Below are 12,212 nucleotides of genomic sequence, written 5' to 3' on the forward strand. Positions count from 1 at the left end.
GGTTTCGTCTCAAAGCAGAGACTGGGCAAGCACAATTCTATTTGATTTCCTTTCCTCCAACAAAGGGAAAAAAAGATAAAGCAAGATGGAATTATTGCCATTAATTGGTTTAGCTCAAGTTTGCTTCTCCCAATTTTATAAATATAAGGATATTTTTTACAATATTTTGCCTTTAAAACACAGTTAACCATTCCATGTTTAAACGATGGGGGGATACAAAGAGTAGTAAGTAAGCTGTATTTAGAATATAAATGATACATTTCAGCCCCCTGGCAATCAAACAGTCACACGGAAAATAATTACTGACATTGGGAAGATTGACAGGATTTTGGCTACTGTTGCAGTGCTGACAATTCACCTTTTCAGTTTTTATCATTTTATTTTTTTGTCTGGAAAGGTTAGTTGTGCTTTTCAGGAGCTCAAGCGTTATAAATCTTTAGAGTACCTGGACCTTCTTTTCCTATATAGAGTACACACACACACAAACTTAAATCAACAATAAGGTAAACTTTATTACAGAAGCTCACAGGTGCAAAGAAGCCTTTGCAAATGTGGCAGCTAATTCAATCACTATGTTGGCTTAGCTCAAGGGCTCTTATAAGTAACTCATGGAAATCTGGGTTGATCTGCAGCGGTTTTGTGATGCATCTGTTCGGGACATCCTGCTGGCTTTGAGCCAAGATCCAAGCTTATTTCAGCCAATCGTTTGTTTTAATCTTCTAAGTCACTGAGCCCTTTTAAAGTTGTTTCAACAAAACAGAACATGCTACCAGCAGCAGCTTCCATCTATCCATATTTGTAATTCATTAAACTGTGATTAATATCAGATGGGATCCCTAAATTCTCTTCTAACAGGCCGCCATCCCTTTATCACAGTTCATCAGACCTTAAGCATATGATGACTATGATGAACAGCAAAGTGCTCAGATGCATAGACTATAATAAGCAAGGAAAACCACACAATAATACCACCAAAATCCATTAATGTTTGAAATTACCCTGCTTGAAATCTACCCTGATCAGCACCAACTAAATAACCTGATTTTGCAGGGAAAAGGTTGATATTCTAGCATCTCTTGACATCTCTAAGAACCTGCCCCTTTCCAAGTGGCATTACTTACAAATCAGCTGAAATTATTAGAATGTTGGGCTTAGATTAGGGAGATGTAGCTGGGGTAATCCCCCTCTGTCATGAAGCTCATAGGGTAAACTTAGGCTAGTAACTCCGTTTCTCAACCAAACATTCCTCTGAAAGTTGGTTTTGAGGGTAAAATGGGGGACCATGTACAAAGCTCTGGGCTCTTTGGAAGAAAGTTAGGATCAAATCATAAACATACAAGTCTTTCTCAAAATCTAACCACAAACACAGATGCCTTTTCGCCCTCTCACTGCTCTTGCCATTCCTCCATACAGCACCTTCCCTTCAAAAACAGAATTAGACATCTGACAGGGAAATCTCATTTCAGCTTTCAACCATACTCCATCTTCAATTCCTCCACACAGCTTACTCACCCAACTGTTTATTTGTCATGTAATTCTGAGGAGTGACTTGACTGTCTGTACAAACAGTCTGGTGAGCAAAGCATGAAAGAACAAGGGGACCTTTGAAAGATGGAGCTGCATATGTATTTCTGTCATGCCAAAAAAGGGAGACTAATTAATTCTTCTTGTCAGCTTACTGAAGCTCTGCCTAACAAATGCATAGATCTTAACACCTGCTACAATAGCTGTAAAGCCTCTGTTAAGAATGAGATACTTACATGTTTGTAATACCCAACAGGTAACAGCTGTACCAGCTGGAATAGACATCTGCTGTGTATCTAGGCCCGAAGAGGGAGAGAGACATTGGTTCTTGTAGGTTATCCGGGCTGTGTAACCGTGGTCTTGGTATTTTCTTTCCTGACGTTTCGCCAGCAGCTGTGGCAGGCATCTTCAGAGGAGTAACACTGAAGGACAGTGTCTCTCAGTGTCAAGTGTGTAGGAAGAGTTATATATAGTCAGAAAGGGGTTGGGTTTGAGCTGAATCATTGTCCTGCAAAAACTATCAAAGGTAATGTGCTAATCACTGTCCTGTAAGTATCAAGATAATGTGCTAATGAGGGTGTGGTATGTTAATATGGAACCATTGTATCCTGAAGTGATCTGTTAATGTGTGAAACCCAAAGCTAATCTGCATGGCTATTGTGGACTGTAGTCTTTCAGCTCAAACCCAACCCCTTTCTGACTATATAAAACTCTTCCTACACACTTGACACTGAGAGACACTGTCCTTCAGTGTTACTCCTCTGAAGATGCCTGCCACAGCTGCTGGCAAAACGTCAGGAAAGAAAATAACAAGACCACGGTTACACAGCCCGGATAACCTACAAGAACCAATGAACTCTGACCGTGAAAGCCTTCGACAATATAGGGAGAGAGACAGTTTGATAACTTACAAGCTAACTATAGGATCACTCCTTCCACACTGACACAGGGGATATGGCTAGTAATGGTGTGCATTCAGATATACCGGACCGAAAAAAGAGGCACCATTTCAATAAGAGCCCAAAAGACAAATTTGAAAAACACTTTTTTCAGATTTTTTTCTGGATTTTTCCGGTCAATTTTTCCCTATGGGAATCTTTGTGGGGCTCTGGGGAGGCTGTGATTTAGACCCACCAAATTTTCAGCATAGCTTCAGGCGACTCTCCTTAGATGCACTCCCACATTTGGTAACGATCAGGCCAGGGGGTCCAATACTCACAATCCCCATTTCACCTGAGTGTCTACGGAGGTCATAATTTTTGTCTACTTGTTTGGATATTATTTATCCATCATATAACAAACATTTTAAATGAAAGCCACTGTTTGTAGTGCTTAAGGCACATGTGAGTTTCTGTGGGCCACCATGTTCAGTTGCCCATGACCAGGAGGGAAACTTCAGAAAATGAAACCCCTTCACAAAAGCCTCAAGTCCATCCTACCTTCCACCTCATTCTGCTGCATGGGTGTGTGTGCGTGAGGGGGAGATGCTGCTTCTCAGCCAAAAGAACAGTAAAGAGGCAATGTTCTGATCCCTCTTCCCAAGAATTATGGACCATAATGGAGCCAGGTGAAGTCACAGCACAGAACAACACACTTTGCTCCAGACAAGAACCATTACGGACCATGTAACTCTTTGAGTTGTGCACCTCTGGGGCTAGCGTTTCATACTAACTCAGGAAAAACTAAGTTCACATCCCTGCTTACCAGGTGCTCTTGAGATAGCCACTTTTTCAATCTCTCTCAGTCTAACCTACCTCATCGTGTTGTTGGAGAGAATGACATATGTTGACCGTATTTCCTTGGAGGAAAAGTAGAAGAAACAGATAGCTTAAAAAAAACTCAGACGGCTCCCTCATATCCCAAAGAAAATTCCTGCTTTTCACCCACAAATTCCCTATTGCTATTCTGTAAAAAAAGGAAAGCGCTCAATGAATTGAGTGCAGCCCTCATCCACCCCTGAAAAACCCCTCCACAGTTAGTGTCTGGAAATCTATGTAATGTACATTTTTCACACACCTATTCATTCCTTCATAGGAAATAATTCCAAAAGAACATGTACTCCATAGAGGAAAATGTTACACTGGAAAAAACGTCTTCATGCACTTTCTGATAGGGCATTCGTTTTTAAAAGAAAGCCATTTTTTTAAAAGAAGGTATTCATTTTACTGAAATCACAGTTTTTCACCTGCATTTCAAGTGAGACTTGTGGCTCTCACATTTTAAGGTTATCACCACTGAAACAGGAAGTACCACAGGATAAAATTAGATCATTCAATGTCTGGATACAACTGCTGCAATAAAAAATAAAAGTGTTATATGCTGTAATTAACCATCAAAGGAACTTCTGATATTAAAATTACACTTTAACCCTTAAGCTTTATAACCAGCAGCTTGTAAACCAGGTTTATGCTCACGTCTCCCTTTGAAGTTATTTGCAATTCTGAAAAGGCACTGTAAGGCCTTTGGGTTTCCATGGATATTGTCTTTTGATTATTTCCATAACAAATTTGCCAACTTTACAAGCAAAAGGGAAATTGTGAATGCATGCATATGGTACACCGCCATCACAAAGCAAACTGGCATAAATTAGTAACTGCCGCTTACAGGATACAGAGGATGTACATCCGAATCCATCTCCTACATTATGCACACAGGTTAAATTGTATATAGTTTTAGACTGGTATCCAGACAGCAATGTCACAAAACTGAAAACTGGCGCTTTTCATTTTCAGGGAGAAAACAGATGCCCCACATTTTTATAACTTGTTTGTACTTCAATGGATCTTCACCACACTTCACACTAGGAGTTTTCAATTTCAGTGACTGAGATGTGAAATATTCCTTAACTTCCAATACTGGAAACAAAGCCCTACCCCGTTTGGAGAAAGTGGGGGAGACTTTACGTTCTAATAGGAATCGCTACTAAAAAATTTCTTGAGCATTCCTTGCCTAGATATAACTTGCTGCAGTTTTACCCACAGAACACATCTCTCTCTTCTCCAGGTAAAAAATCAAAGCTTATAATCAAAACATCAAGTCTTGTGTATGGAAAGGTTGATGTAATACACAATAAGTAACACCCTTTCATGTGGAGAGTTAAAACACACACCTTACATCTCAGGTAGAAGCCTCTGAAAGTTCAGACTCAAGGTTTTAATCTTTCGTGTCTCTTTGGAAAACCCCTTTCAATTAGATTCTAAGAACACAAGCTTAGCTCTCTGATGTTTGATAAAAGAACCTTGCTTCAAGACTCTCTTTTGAAGATTTTTTGTGCCCCCCCCCCCCGCAAACTAGGATTTTTTTTGTTACAGTTTTACTCTGACTCACTTCTTGTTCTTGCAAAGCCAAATGCTGTTTGTTTTTCATAGCAACATGCTACCCAGAAATATCCCCAGAGGCAAAGAAATCAATTTTTATTTCAATCAATCAAAACATTTGACAAATCTGAAAATACCATTACATTTTAAATTGCATTTGGGATTATCCATCTGTATTGAATTTACCTTAGTCATTTGTTTCTTTAAAAAAATGACAGGAAAGCAGTGGGGTTACAAAATAAGCGATGGAATTTAATTTTTATACTAATAATATGGATTCACCCATCTTAGGATCTCTGCTTCCAGGGAGTAAGAAAAACTAAAAGAAATTGGGGAGGGGCATGGCCCATAGCTTCCCCCCACACACACACACACTTCCAAGCAGCCCAAATAGCCCGGTTTAGTCCAAGCTAATCGAAGCTTGGGAGCCAAGTAGGGTTGGCCATGGTCAATACTTGGATGGGGGATCACCAATGAAGACTGGGGTTGCTACACAGAGGAAGGCAAACAACCTCTGCTTGTCTCTTGCCTGGCACACCATGGATGGGGTCACCATGAGCGACATGCAACTCAATGACACATCCTTCTTCAAGGCAGAGCCAAGAGACCCTAACAAAAACCAGCAGTACCCAAAGAGACACACGCATTGGAACACACTTGCACAGAAACATTTTCCAGACACACTTGCACAAAAACATTTTCCAGACAGGACCTTTCTCGCCCCCTCACATCAGTCACCCAGTTATGGACTTATGGCTCAATAGTAGAGCACATTTTAAATGCATAAGGTATGTTTGTAAGTTTCTTACCCCATGTACCAGCCTGATCATGCCAAGAGTCTTCAGGATAATATCATGTAACTAGAAACACACATACAGTAAAGAACCTCACAATCTTTATAGCTATCTCATGGATCACTACCCAAGAAGAAATGTAATATTTGTAATATTTGAGCTGCCTATCACAAGAGATCAACTGATTTGGACCCATTTTATCATGGTGACAAATATAAACCAGAAGATCTTGGTCACTGACAGGTATGGAAAGCTGTTACCTTTTACCATCTATTATAAGCAGTAGTCTGTAGAAGGTATATAGTATATGACACATATACATGCACCATACAGTGCTTTCGTACCATGATCAGATCCCCAGTTAGCAACTGAATTTCTTGGAGAGCTAATTTGAGAAGTAGAAGGTCCGGGCATCCACCACATAAAGTAGCCTACTGGAAACCCCTGTTATCAGAGATGCTGCTCTCCTCATACACACACACCTCTTGCCTGAGGCTTGGCCAACAGTACTCCTCAGAAGGACAGACCCAGAGACCTCCAGTTGCCAGCCATTCTAAGGACCTTAAATATAGTTACATATAAGTGGTATTCATTGTAACAAACGTTTCCAAGCTTATGAGACGAATATGATTCCTAATTATTGCACACGGTAATTTCTCCAACCTAAATAAAATTAAAAATTATTAATCCATTTGCATATAAGAAAAGCAATTACATTAAGTAGATGTCTCACCTCATTAATGGAAGCAGACATTGTGATTGTTTGATTAAATCAGGAGGAAACATTGTTTACATTATGGCAGGTTTTGGAAAGGCTGGGGGCAGCAGCCTCTGCTGGATTCTCATTAGCTATGAAGATGTTTGTGCAACTTAGAAGCCTCTCAATACGCTGGTTTTTAACTGGGGAAGGCATCCTTTTGTTTTAGCCTCGCTATCTCAGTAACTAAAGGTCAAGACAAAGTGCAGAATGAAAGAAAATGGAAAAAAGGTGTTCTATGGAAAAACACAGGCAATTTCAAATAAAGAATGACTGCTTATTTTCTCTGCTTGCAGGAAAGCATCCCACTCCACTTTGATTGGCACAGGGCAGCTCAAAGAAGTCAGACAGGGTTGCATGTGTTGAATGACCCATGAAAGACTGAAAGCTGACAAAAGACCAGGAAACATTTGACATAACAGAGGGATTCTTCAGACAGAGCACAGAAACACCCATTGTGTGGCTCACATCTTGATAATTGGTAACAATTTCAGCACTGATAATTTTGTGAACGAGTTTCTCACATTAAAGCACAAAAACGAGGGACATCTTTGCTGTAATTCATTGTTTTAACCTGCCTTGGCCATCACTGATGGAAAAGTGGGATATAAACGAATACCTAGAAAATGTGTCTTTGAATCCTGAACAGGTTGCTGCAGTCCTGAAAACATTTCAACCAGACCAAATCCCCTAGAGGAACTGCTACAGCCTAAGTGGTTGAACAGTAACATTTTCAATACATTTCAACTCTGTTCAATGGAATTACTTTACAGGTTGCAGCTTTAGCCACAGCAGATACATACACACAGGGGACCCAAAGAGAATCTCCTTCATTTTAACACTGCAATAACTCTACCAGGTAGGTTAAGGTGAGAGTGTGTGACTGGCCCAAGGTCACCCAGGAAGATTCCATGGCACAGTGGGGATTTGAACCTGGGTTTCCCAGGTCCAGGTCAGGCACACCACACTGGTTATTATTCTTCAGAAAAGAGCATAGCCCACTCTCATGCTTGCAGGGTGATATGTCAGTTAATTTTCTGCCTCTGTTGCTTCCAGTCACTAAGAAGCACATAGGGCTCCCCTCTACTGGCAGCCCCAGGGTTGCTGTCCCCAGCTATCTCTAAACACAGCACAGCAAGCCACGCAAGTCAAATAGATTGGCACAATACACATGCCGAACAGGGAAAGAAACCTGGGTTTGGAAAGTCCCATTGGCCACAAACGGCTTGCCACACTGTCTTTAAAGATGTTCCCATTGGTCCTGTTGCATGGTCCCATTACTTCACCCCACTCCCACCTCACCACATGCCCTGCCCAACCCCTCACTGTATCTGTCCAGTGATCTTTCTCCCTCCTCGTTCTCCAGGCATTTTTAAAGACAACATAGCAAGCCACTATCAGCCAACAGGACTTTCCAAACTCTGCTTCCCCCTCCTCGCTCCTATCTGGCACGTGTGTCTAGTCATGCTGTCTTTAAAGATGCCTGAGGAACAAGGAAAGAAGGAGCACTAGTTGCTCCAGATTCTAGCTGAGGGTGGGACATGATGGTAATGGGGAAGGGGAGCGATGTGGTGTCTGTGGCTGCCCCTTCCCCATATTTGCTATCAGCCACCTCATCTCACCTCACTGAAGTCAGCCATGAACCTCTCCTTTTCCATGGTGGTGACCATCTACTGCATTCTACCCCACCCCACTGGCTGCTGCAAAAAGGATCTAGATGTTTTCATCTGTAAACCAAAACCACAGCATGCTAGCAGGAGATCTAAAACCTCAGATAGGATGGAAATCAGGCTGCAGCAACTCTTTCATCACTTGGGGAAAAAAGTCCACTGGATGAGACAGCACAGATGCACTGCACAGACTTTTTTGTTTCGTCTGGCATACCCCCAATAACAGTTTTTGGCCCTCCTTCTATTGTTGTTTTTTTAATGTGTTTTAATTGAATTTTATATTTTTAACTGTATTTTGTCCTGACCGGATAGCCCCAGACTAGCCTTATCTCGTCAGATCTCAGAAGCCAAGTAGGGTTGGCCCTGGTTAGTATTTGGATGGACAACATCCAAGGAATACCAGGGCTGTGACACGGAGACAGGCAATGGCAAACCACCTCCAAACATCTCTTGTCTTGAAAACCTTACAGGGTTGCCATAAATCAGCTGTGACTTGACGGCACAGGGGAAAAAACCCCAACCCATCTGTATTTTAATTATTAAAATGATTTTATGTTTGCAGCCTTGTGGACCCTGATTGGGTGGAAAGGCAGCATTAAAATGTTTCAAATAAATAAATGGTGCTAGTGGGAGAATCACCATTGCCCCTTGCTATGGAACAGCTAGACTCAAGTCCAGCAACACCTTAAAGACCAACATGATTTTCCTGGTACGAGCTTTCAAGAGTCAAAGCTCCCTTTAGCAGAGACTATTGACTTGCCCATGGGGAATCCACAGGCCTGCAAGGCGTTTCACAACAGGTATGGAATAAATATGAAATAGGCTCACATATGGGTGGGAAGACCTGTCCAGTCAGCTGCATGACAAGCTCTCTCCTTTGCCTGTATTCCTGGCATCATTTGTGCTGCCTCATTGCCCACGTCTCTGTAACAAACCATACTAAAACAATGCCTCATTCTTATTGCAGATGCAATATCTGCATGCTGTGTTAACTATCCACACGCACAAGCACACATGACCTAGCAATTTTTAACTAAAAAAAGCAATATAACATATATATGCACACAATTCTATCTGTTTCTACAAACACAAGTACATACTAGGACTACAAGTTCCACTCATTAAGCTACAGATCTATTTGCAGTATAATCCACCCTTAAGATATACCGGTACTTATGGGCATTTAACCACCATTTCAAACCACCCTCTTCGCTGTAATACTTGAGAAAAACTCTGCTTAGGAAAGTGTGAGTTATAAATTCACAAAAAAGGGACAATATTACACAAGAAGATCTGTAAAACAGCTTTTATTATATATATATATCTTAATACTGAAAGCATTCCACCTAGCCCATAACAATCTTGCTTTTCAAGCTTCTGTAATTTATTGCAACATCTGCAGAGGAGGGCGCATTCCCCAGTTCTCCACCACAGTCTTTCCATGTGTGGTTTATTCATTCCCATGTAAAATGAGCAGGAAATTCTCATTTAGCTGCTTTTACATGCACTCTGCACCCGTGGCATGTAGGTGCGAATGACTGCACACGGTATACAGCAGGAGAGAATTAGATCATCTTCTAGAGCTAATAATCTACAATCATTTCAGGATGCTGATGAGTCAGGGATCTAATGAGGCAATTTGTTTCATGAGCCTTGCTTGTGTATTTCAGTAACATTTTAATTGCTTCACATCTTTATAGGCAGCCATTAAGTAATATAATTGTTTTTTAATTATTTATTTTTCCATTTCAGAGGATAATATAGCATTGGCATTCTGCTTAGCGTCCTAAAGGCAAGAGAGCCAGATAATCAGCATGTATTCCTCCACCCCTCTCCAAAGCAATGGTGTGTAACTTACAGAAACTTGTTACCTCTATAGAGGGCTTAACAGGCAGCAAAGCTTAGTCCAAGATTGTGTTTGGAATGGCACAGACCAACTTAGGGGAAGAAGAAACCATCATAAAGTGAGAACCCAAGCGCATGTACAGAATGAATTTCCCTCCCTACTTAGTGACCATAATCCATTTCCTTATATTTTGGATGAAAGGATGAGAGTCTTTAGCCCACCACCTGAGGATGTCAGATCCCCCCCCCCCCCTCTTGTGGGCATTAAAATGGCAAATGAGATTCAGTGTGAGCAAGTGTACAATGATGCATATTGGGGCAAAAAAATCCCAACTTCACATACCGGTATACACTGATTGGATCTGTGCTGGCAGCAACAGATCAAGAAAGGGATCTTGGGGTGGTAGTAGATTGCTCGATGAAGATGTCAACCCAGTGTGCGGCTGCTGTGAAAAAGGCAAACTACATGCTGGCCATAATTAGACAAGGAATAGAGAATAAAACTGCTACTATCATACTGCCCTTGTACAAATTTATGGTGAGACCACACTTGGAATACAGCTCTATGTACAGAGTGTACAGCTCTGGTCACCACACCTAAAAAATGACATTGCAGAGCTTGAGAAAAGAGCTTGCAGAAAAGAGCAACCAAAATGATCAGGGGGCTAGAGTCATGATGCATATCTATTCCCTCTAGTATCAGAGGAGCATGCCTGTTCTATTAGGTGCTTTGGAACTAGGACTGTTGAAAAAAAATTCATTAAAATTCAGATTTGGGTTTATTGGCCATTTTTTAATTTGGGAAAACCCGAATGCCAAATTTCCTATCCCGGTAAAGGTAGGAATTTGGGTTTAAATCCGGGTTTCCCAAATAATCCAGGCATTTAAACCCATTTGCGGCTTTTCACGGCTCCTGGGGGGGCATTTTTGCAGATAGAGGTTCCAAATTTTCAGGGTAGCTAGAAAGGACTCTCCTTGCAAGAACCCCCACGTTTAGTAAAGATTGGGTCAGGGGGTCCGGAGTTATGGGGTCTGGAAGGGGTCACCCCATCCTCCTCCATTGCAATGCATTGGCAAAGTGGCTGTGTTCAGACTCGTTAATGTGACCTTTGCAATGTATCTCAATGGGGAAGCTGGACTTTAAACGGTGGGAAAGTTCACCCCGCACCTCCATAGAAACAAAGTGTATCACATTGTATCTCTATGGAGGCACCAGGCGAACTTTCCCACCCACCGTTTAAAGCCCAGCTTCCCCACTGAGATACATTGCAAAGATCAGATTAAAGAGTCACAGCCACTTTGCCAATGCATTTCCATGGAGGAGGATGGGAGACCCCTTCCAGACACCATAACTCCGGACTCCCTGACCCAATCTTTACCAAACTTTACCAGACTTGGGGGTTCTTGCAAGGAGAGTCCCTTCTAGCAAAAATGTCTAGCCGTGGAAAGACATTTCTGAAAAAGCTGGATTTTTATCCGGATTTTTCAGGAATGGCAAATCTGGCATTGCCAACCTCCCGGATATTGCTGACTTGGTAAACCTGAACCCGAATTTTACTGAGTTTGCATTTATTCAGTATTTTTCTGGTTCGGTTTTTACCGAATCAACAGCCCTATTTGGAACACAGACAGGACAATGCTGCTGCATTTATCTTGTTTTTGGGCTTCCTAGAGGCACCTGGTTGACCACTGTGTGAACAGACTGCTGGACTTGACGGACCTTGGGTCAGGCACCTCCAATCCAAGGTGACTTTTCTTTCGCTGGAGATGTCAGGAACTGAACCTGAGACCTTCTGAAATCAAAACCATGTGCGCTGCTACTCAGCCATGGCCCCTTGTGCAACCACAACAAAACTGTTCCTGGTTAGTGCAACCTACTGGGAATTTCCCAGGCAGATCTCTTGTTTATTGTTGCTTTGGAAAGGAACAAACAGGGCAGGAACGAAATATCCCTCTCCTCTTGTTGGTCCTCAGCATCCAATATTCAGAACATTATTCACTAATAGGCGAATCCTCTATGGAAAAAATGCAGCAGCTCTGCAGTCTCTTTCCTAGTCCTGCTATTTTGTACCTTTTAACAGCTGACACTAGAGACTGAACTCGGGAGCTCAAGGGGCCTACAAGACCCACTTAGTCCCTGAAAAGGTCTGTGGCACTCTGGTTTGAATTACAATATGCCCACAAGCAGAGATGCCAAAAAGGGTATAGGAGAGAGAAACTCAGACTTCTCTGAGGAGAATAAGCAGCTTGAACAAAACTATTTAATTAACAAAAGTATGTTCAGACTGCAGCTGAAATGAATGTC

At 41.7% G+C, this 12,212-nt stretch overlaps 1 protein-coding gene across 1 annotated transcript in view; it reads right to left on the minus strand.

Annotated features, from left to right (window-relative positions):
- The window catches only part of SRBD1 (S1 RNA binding domain 1), a 158,515-nt gene that overhangs the window by 17,481 nt on the left and 128,822 nt on the right, over positions 1–12,212 (minus strand). The gene's annotated exons all lie outside the window — the stretch shown is intronic.

This window comes from Euleptes europaea, chromosome 7 (assembly GCF_029931775.1).
Source record: "Euleptes europaea isolate rEulEur1 chromosome 7, rEulEur1.hap1, whole genome shotgun sequence".
NCBI classification, from domain to species: Eukaryota; Metazoa; Chordata; class Lepidosauria; order Squamata; family Sphaerodactylidae; genus Euleptes; species Euleptes europaea.